The sequence below is a fragment of the Mesocricetus auratus genome, unplaced genomic scaffold (assembly GCF_017639785.1).
Source record: "Mesocricetus auratus isolate SY011 unplaced genomic scaffold, BCM_Maur_2.0 Super-Scaffold_100001, whole genome shotgun sequence".
NCBI lineage: Eukaryota > Metazoa > Chordata > Mammalia > Rodentia > Cricetidae > Mesocricetus > Mesocricetus auratus.
Genome location: NW_024429187.1, coordinates 2,477,143 through 2,485,797, shown reverse-complemented (window position 1 = coordinate 2,485,797; position 8,655 = coordinate 2,477,143). Strand labels below are relative to the sequence as shown.

Genomic DNA, 8,655 nt, shown 5'->3' with positions numbered 1-8,655 from the left:
GAAAGAAGGGAGAAGAATAAAGTTGATAGAGGGAGCCATTATGGCATTGTCGAAAAAACTTGCAATGGGGAAATTCCTAGGAACACACAAGAATAACCCCAGAAAAAACTAAGCAACAGTGGAAAAGTTGCCTGAACTGGCATTAACCCAATTATGTGACTCTGGGATTTAAAATTCTTGCTACATTTCACCAGTGTCCATGGAATGTTTATCTGGATGTTCTTATGTTGTAAACCCAACACTCATTTTCTAGTATCCCCCCTCATTACGAAGAAATACAGACAATACTCAGAAATCGAAAGCTGAAAATTTTATTGCGGCCAGGTAGACAGACAACAATGGTTCATTGGCCTCTTTTTCTGAGGAACCTAGGCTTCTCAGACACTCTCTGAAACAGAAAAGACAGGAGGAAAGTTAGTGTAAAATTGGAAGAAGCTGGAGTTTTGGTTGCTACTTCACCACTGAAGTGAGAGACAAAAATGCTCTTCTCCCCAATGCCTTCCCCTCCTTTTTTCCTTGTTTCCTCATATTACCTTTTGACAGCCACAGAGCAGACAATAGAATTAATTTATTTCTCATGAAGAGAAACTGAATGATGGGGCTTAGCTTGTTCATCCTTGAGTTCTGATTTAAAATGTTCCAGGATATATTTTCAAATGTGATCACTGAAATGCACCCCGGCTGGGTGAATATCTGAAGCCAGCCCAAATGTCTATTAATAGAATGACAATAAGAAGATCATGGCAAGCCATGTAATGCAGCATTGTACAATGCTAACACCCCAAATATGCTTAGTATATAAATAGCAAGATACAACCAAGAAGATATGCTGCAGGGAAACTCATGGAATATACTTGAATGAAGCAATGCAGTTTTCCATGAAATGTGACTTTTTATATAAACATCCTAAAGTTTTCCATAGAATATCAGTTATGTAAAGTTGAATGTTACCTGATATACAACCATGTATACACAAAGTAATATTACCAAGAGTGTTACAAAAGGATTAAAAGTAGTAGATTTCAAGGACAAGAATGGGAACTTAAGATAATAAATAATCATAATATTCATCCATGTGTCTTCTTAGGAAGGTAGGTTTTGAGGAACTTGGACTTACATAATTTAAGAAGAAGGTATTAAACATCTGGACAAGGTCAGAGTTGTCTCCAAGGTATCACTTAGAGACAATGGATGTGAGCATCAATGGTATGAGTGAGGCAGATTTTACAGGCTGAAGAGGAGAGATCCCTGAAAGTCAACACAGAAAACAGAGAACCAAAGGGAGGTTGCTTCTGTACTTCTACAAACCAACTCAAATCAAAGTTAATCACTGAGAAACAGGAGCTGTGGAGCTATGTTCTTCAAAGGCAGAAGTACCCTAGTGTGCTTATCCAAAGAGGTCCTACAGCAATACACATATACCATCCTATTATGTGAATGAAATATTAGGAATTGGGCCATGTTTCCCGGGGGCAAAACCTGGGGATCTTCTGTCACCTGCTTCAGCTGCACAAGCAAGTCAGTGGGCAAGCCTCCTGCAGGCAGTTTGCTCCAACACCCCCGCCCCCTGCATAGGACCCAATAATCTACAAGTCCTACTCTGCCCAGAAATCCATGCATCCATCTGTAGAGACCTCAGAGGCTCCCTGAGAAACAAACTATGACCACATAGAGTAGAAGAAGAGTGATTCCCGAGACACAAACAGCAACTGCAACCAACAATCAGTCCAAGAGAGGATCTCTGAGAAACAGGCACCAACTGCAATGTTTGGATTGTGGTAAAGTATTATTGGCTGCTTTGCTTTCTGAAGGGTCAGGCAAGCTTTAATAAATCATGTATAATATAACCACAATGGATCAAGAGGCAAAGAAACAACCTGTACCAACTGCAGGAAGAGGTGGGTAGGTACCAATGCAAGATACATTCAACAACCTAAAGCACAATATGGCAACATGAGAACCTAGTGGTCTTTAAACAGAAAGACCTGACCACCCCTACCTTGAAGAATCAAAAGAAAAAGAAGTTGGTAGAGACACTTAAAGGAGAAATGAAAAATCCCCTTAAAGAAATGGAGGAAAATACAAACAAAAAATTAGAAGAAATGAATAAATCTCTCTTTAAAAAGACAAGAAAACCAAGAAATGCAGCCATGGAACATGTCGCCTCAGTTAACTAATACTCACACTATGATTTGAAAAATACAGAAGAAAGGGGTTTTATGTTTTGTAATTTGACTCATGCTTGTCATTGACCTCTGGATTACTGGGATGATTAGTCTCAAAACCATCTTACCTAAACAAGGACTTGAGATTACCTCTATGAAGCTGATTAGACTGTCACTTCCCATCCTCTAGAAAAGCGTACTCTTAGTTTTAGGACAGTAGGGAGAGAATGCCTTCTCTTGTTGGGCACACGTTCAACAGCAGGTTTACAGTAAATCTCAGGGTCAGAAGAGGTAGGCTGGGGGCCTCCTTGCTGTTCTGGTCCTTGTGGGTTTTCAGCAGCAGGGGAAGATTGGTCTTGAACTCCTCCTGCCAGTGTTTCCTGCTGTGGATTGTTGTCTTCATTCCCATCAGCAGCAGAGGACACTGCTCCCTCTTTTGCCTGGGATTTCTTCTATGGGTCATTGTTTTCAACCTCATTGGCAGGAGAGGTCTCTGAGACTTGGCTTTGGCTTTGGTCCTGGGTGTCTGTGTGGGGAGAGCCAGAAGATAAGAGCACACTGGTGAAAGAATTCCTTTGGTTTTCCTTCCCTGACCTAATCACACAATCCTTTCTCCCAGACCCTGTCTGCCAACTGCTAACTCATTGTTCCATTCCTCCTTGCTCTTTGACTTTCTAAATCTACATCCCAATGAGACAGAAGGCTTTGCATTTGCACCCTGGAACAAGCTTGAGCTACAGTTGTGAGCAGGAAACTTTGGGGACCTTACTTATCACATGAGATGTCCCCCAAAGGCAAAAGGGCAGCAATGCAAAAGAAGAATACATTAACAACAGGAAGGCTGCCAACTGTGATTAAATACACATTATGTACTCTCTGACTTTGCAACCTGGTTTCTGAGTCCTAGGATGAAATTTGATTTAGCTTTTCAATACTTTACATCTATACAAAAACATGAAGAGAAGAACAACCTGGCCTACACCAGATTCATCAAATGTTGGGACAACTTGTAATTTCATTTTAAATCAAACACAGATACAAAGTGAATGGGCAATGCAGAACAGAGAAAACAGGGAAAGCCACATATTTCTTCATCTTTTACACAAACGAAGGAAGAAGGAAACCACAGACCCTCTCACTACCGGAAGAGTCAGCATTAAGACATTTTTGATTTCTGCCTTATCTCACAGTGGTCATGTTGGGATGGCAAACAGGCAACTTTCTTCTGCTGTTATGGAAGCTTTGTCTCTCTATCATTCAGTTTGCTCAACTCAGGCATTTTCCTCAGTATCAAGGGTAGCAACAATGATTCAGTCTTTAGAGAAACTAATATTGATTCTTTCCTAAGAGAGAAAATATAAGATGGCACACTGAAACACTGACAGTTACACAGCATGAAGGATGATCTGTTGAGCTTTACCTGAAGGGACAGCAGCAGGATCCTCATTGGAGACCTCTAGAAATAAAGTAAATGTTGAAGTGTGAATTCAGATCACAGTGTTTCAGGCTTACAGATGCCCTAGAAGCACAAATGAGTTCATCAGTCAGTGTGTGAGATGCTTCTGGTAAGACTCAGGAATGCAAGAACATGTGCAGATTCCTTGTACCCTAGCTCTAATCATACAATCTCTTTTATCCTCCATGAATATCTGTAAAACTAACTGCTCCCTTTTCTTAAGTATGCCGTGCATTTATAGTCACAGTAAAAATATGTTTCATCAGTTTGTCTCTTCATTCATTCTTAGTGTTATCAAGAGGCACATCAAGGAGTACAAATCATACAAAGTAAGCACATACTACTTGAAGGACTTTGAAATCTTGAAAGTGGGCCTGCATAAAATATTCACATTGGGCTCTGAGACTAGCACTTCAGTGTCTAGACCATTGGATTTCTTCGGTAATTCACTAAGTTTAGATGAATCCTGATGTGTCTATCTGTACTTTGTGCATGTCATCCTCTGTACAGCAAGGCTAGGTGCTCTCAGCATTCACACTGATTATCAGAATATACTCAAACTGCTTGACATTTTTTACTGCCTCTTTAGAGTCTGTGGAGCACTTTCTTAAACACAAACTGGGCCATCCTGCTCTTCTGCTCAAGCATTCAATGGTTCTCAGATTAAATATTAAATAAAAAAAGCATGTTGTGTGCTGGGCATATAAGTGTTCTAACCCTTATCATAAAACAATTGCTGGGCTGTCTTCTCTCCTGATTCTGTCCTTTCTCTGCTCTTTCTCTTCTCTTTTCTCCCTTATTTCTTTTGAAAGTCTCCAGATCCCACCCTATAATGATTTATACCTTCACTGGGACTCTGAGCTGAGCTCAGGAACAACAATGTCGCTGTGAACAGAACTGCCAGCATCTTGGAGCAGGCTCTGGAGTTGGCTCAAGTGAATGCTGGGACAAGCAAGGCCATTCCCTTTATAATAAGGAGCCCAACAATGGCATCTTTATTCCACAACTGGAAGAACTTGTCCCACTATTTCTCTTTGAGACTTTAGCTCAGCAGGCTGGGGTGTGGAGGAGATTGACAACACTTCCTATCTAGAAGGAATATCACTTAATGTGGTGATCAGGTTAAAGTGGCATTGTCTCCTCACAGACAAATGTATTCCATTGTTCATGTGACACATTTTCAAGCCACTCAGTAGCTGTAGCATATAGGTTGCTTCTCTTCATTAGCTGTTGTGAAGAGAGTGACAATAAGCATGAATGAGCAAATATCTGTGGAGTAGGATGTTGATTCTTTTAGTCATATGCCAATATGTATGTATATGTGAAATGTCTGGGTTATAAAATAAATGTACATTTAGGTTTGCAGAATCCTCCAACCCCATTGCCATTCTTATGGCTATAGTTTACAATCACACCAATGGTGGGTAGTGTTCCCTTTTCCAAACTTCCTCTCAAGAGTTTGGTGTCAGCTCTTTTCTTGATCTTGGCCATTCTGATATGTGTAAGAGGAAATCTCAAAGTATACTTGTATTAAATTCTACATCTTGTAAAAATGCTGAACAATAGTTGTAGTGCTTGTTAGCTATTTTACTTTCTTCTTTTTAAATCCCCTCTCTAGATCCCATGCTCATTTTCACTTGAGCTACTTATTTTCTTGTTTTATTGTTTGTTTGTGTATTTTACATGACCTGAATATCCTGAAAATTAATCTCCACACAGAAGTATAGCCAGCTAAGGTTATCTCCCAACATATTGCCTTCATCTTTACTTGATCATTTCATTTGCTGTTCAGATATTTTGTGGTTTATGAAATCCTATTAAAATCATTCATTAACCTTAATTCCTGTGAGGATGAAGCCCCATTCAGAAATTCCTTTCTCATTCCTGTATCATGCATGGTACTGCCTGTTTGAATTCAATAGTTTCAGGATTTTGGGTTGTGATCCACTTGGAGTTGATTTTCTGTACAGGGTGGTAAATTAAATATAGATCTAATTTCATTCTTCTCCATGTGGACATTGTTGCACCAGCACCATTTTTGAAGATGCCATCCTCCCTCCACTGTGTGTTTTTAGCATTTTCATCAAATGTCACAGGACTTTAGCTCTGCACACTCCTGTGTGCATCTTCTGTTTCATTCCATTGGACACCTGTCTGACTTTGCTGTTATCTTACTATTTTGGTTGCTGTAGCTGTGTAACACAGATTGGAATGTGATAACGTAATGCCTCTAGATGTCTTATCCTCACAATTGACTATCCAGAGTGTTTTATGGTTCAGTATAAATGTTAGGATTATTCTTTTATTTCTGTGAAGAATTTCATGGGTATTTTGGTTGGCTTTATATTGAATCTCTAAATTCTGTTAGAATCATAATTGTTACAGTGTTAATCATACCAAATCATGATCCAGGAAGTTTTCTCAGTTTTTAGGGCATTCCTTACTCTCTTTTCGTCTGAGATTTGGAGTTTTCAATGGAGAAAATATTCGCAAGATAAGTCAACTTTCTTCATAGATAGGTTTTCTTGCTACTGTGAACAGGATTGTTTTCATGTTTGTACTTCGTTTTGTTTGTTTGTTAGCAGTATATTGACAGGATGTTACTTTTTAAATTTGTTGTTGTATCCTGTCACCTCAGTGAAAGTGTTAATCAGTTCTATAAGTTTTATCAGGTAAATGTATAGTCGTAGATAATAATATGCTGAGTGAGATAACTCACACCAAGAAAGACAAATGCTATACATTCTATTTCCTCTATACATCATATTTCTGAATCTTTAAATGTGGATAAACAGAACCAGGAGGTACCACAGCAACCAAGGAAATAAAAATACCAAAATGCATGGTGGAAGAGAAGGAATTCTAGACAAAGCAATGGTAGGACAATGGTGCTATGAGGGGAAATGGAAAAAATGGAGAGAATTGTACTATTAAGAAGGGCAATACAGAAGGAAAAAAGATAAAGTGTCATAAATAATATTTTAAATGAAATGAGGAAAGAAATTTACTTTTATTTAAGATACATGGAGAAAAACATAAATGTGTATGAATCCAAATACATGTACAGTTTAAATGAAGTTGTACTTCTTGGTTGCAACACACCACCAAGAGGCATAGCCTATCTAACAAAAATCACACTACCTGGCATGGAAAACATCCCTTACAGTTGTGGGTACAAGAGAGCCCCAAAACAATATCACCTATTGCCATTGTCTTTGTTTGCCTCCCATAACATGAACTTATTACAGATGACACCATGCACTTGCACATAGGCAGAATCAGGTTTAAGCAATGCTAGAAGCTTCCTGCCTGAAGATGAGCTCCCATAGCATCCTGAAAGTAACAAGAATGCTGCTAATAAAGGAAAGCAGTCAATAGTCTCCCTAGAGAAATCTAACTACATTCTAAATATTTATCCTTATACTCACAGACAAGTGCAGCTCTCTACTTTCATCCAAGAAGCTGCTTTTGTAACCAAGACATATTACACAGATATGTTCAAGTGGTCAGAGAATAAATTCCATAGGATGCCCAACCCCACCTGAACATCTATAACATAACCCCTACACATAAGGCTCAGAAAACATTATGGAAATTGGAGCAGAAAGACTGAAAAAGCAGATGACTAGGGGATCCTTCATATATGATGGAGAACTGTACCCCAAAATTTCAATAAGCTTTCTCTAAAAACAACCAGCACAATAACCACACGAATTGACATGCTCACATAGTTGGTGGAAATCACATAAGGCTCCACACCTAGATGAAGAAATAGAGTAAATCAATGACCACTGAGGGAGAGCATCTTAGACTTCTACTAAGACAGTCTAGCCTATACCCAATTTTAAGTGGTCAACCCTAAGTTCATACACAGAAAAGTAATACTAGATGGGTTCAACACATGATATTTATAAGCAGGTGTGAATATGTGTTTAACAGTCACAATTAAAATGTAATGACCACCCCGTCAATGCCTGAGGCAGGTGACAGAGATGAACCTGAGGCCATAAGAAGGGGAGAGCTGGCCCTGAACCTTATCAGCTGCAGCACTTGGGAGAGTGGCCCAACCATGCCTGAGTAACACAGTAGATCTGGCCTTGAAAGTGTGGGAGAGCTGATTCTGAAGATATGAAAGCAAGATAAGTTTCCCTGTCCCTTTTTCATTGTTGTATGAGGTGAATTTGCCAGGGCAATGCAGGAGAGCTCCCCCTGTTGGTGAGGACAAGGGAGAGCTGGCAGGCTGACGAACCATGCAACTAACTACCCAGGCCCAAAATCAAGGTTATGCATTGCTTTAACCTAACATCACCACCATTGGTAGTTTTCTGGAGCAGGTGAAGGGTCCAGTCATGCAGACCAAGGTGCAGGATAACCATAGCACAGGATGTCCAAGATAAGTCTCAATGAGGGACAAGCATTGTTATTGTAGCCTACACCAGAGGCCTCGAACCAGATACTAACTATTTGCAATTAACACATGAAAGTAAAGACACATGGATAAAAGGGTTTACTGTGTGACCATCTGTGTCACACTGTAGCTTTTATGATGAGACTGAAGTTTTCTTCTCTTTTTTGTTCTTCTCTTTTTTGTTCTTCTTTTTTCTCTTATTTTTTTTTAAATTTTATTTTGTGAGGGAGATTGCAAGGGCTGACAGTAGATACAAAGGGATGGGCTAATGAAGGGCATGGATTGAGATACATGATGTGAAAGACATAAAGAATAAAATAAGGTAGAAAGACTATGTAATGACTTTGAGAGGGAACGGTAGGCAGAAAAGGTGTTAGAGGGATATGTGAAAGTCTCACATAAATTTTAATAATCAGGCATATTGTTCATGAACCAAGCCTGGACATTGAAATTAAATTTCCTTCATTATTTTAATGTCAGTCTTGTTGACAATGCTTGAACACAGTCAGCTATGTTCATGTTTGTTCTGGAGTGGAGCAAGTAAGTAGATGCCAGTGTTTGTGCCAATAGAGATGATGTAAGATTCCATGAACACAGTGAGCAGTGCATCCCTAATGTGTTATGAC

The 8,655-nt window shown here is 39.3% G+C and overlaps 1 long non-coding RNA gene across 5 annotated transcripts; it reads right to left on the bottom strand.

Moving 5' to 3' along the window:
* Positions 1-295: 295 nt before the first annotated feature.
* On the bottom strand, positions 296-4,557 carry LOC121139732. 5 transcript variants are annotated; one of them, XR_005876648.1, is made up of 6 exons: positions 4,465-4,557; positions 3,586-3,684; positions 2,294-2,691; positions 1,118-1,248; positions 534-712; positions 296-388 (listed from the first exon to the last, which is right to left on the bottom strand). It is a non-coding gene; the product is annotated as an uncharacterized LOC121139732 (long non-coding RNA). The 5 variants fall into 5 exon arrangements; XR_005876646.1 differs by lacking the exon at positions 534-712; XR_005876647.1 differs by lacking the exon at positions 534-712 and having other exon boundaries at positions 2,316-2,691.
* Between the last annotated feature and the right edge of the window lie 4,098 nt (positions 4,558-8,655).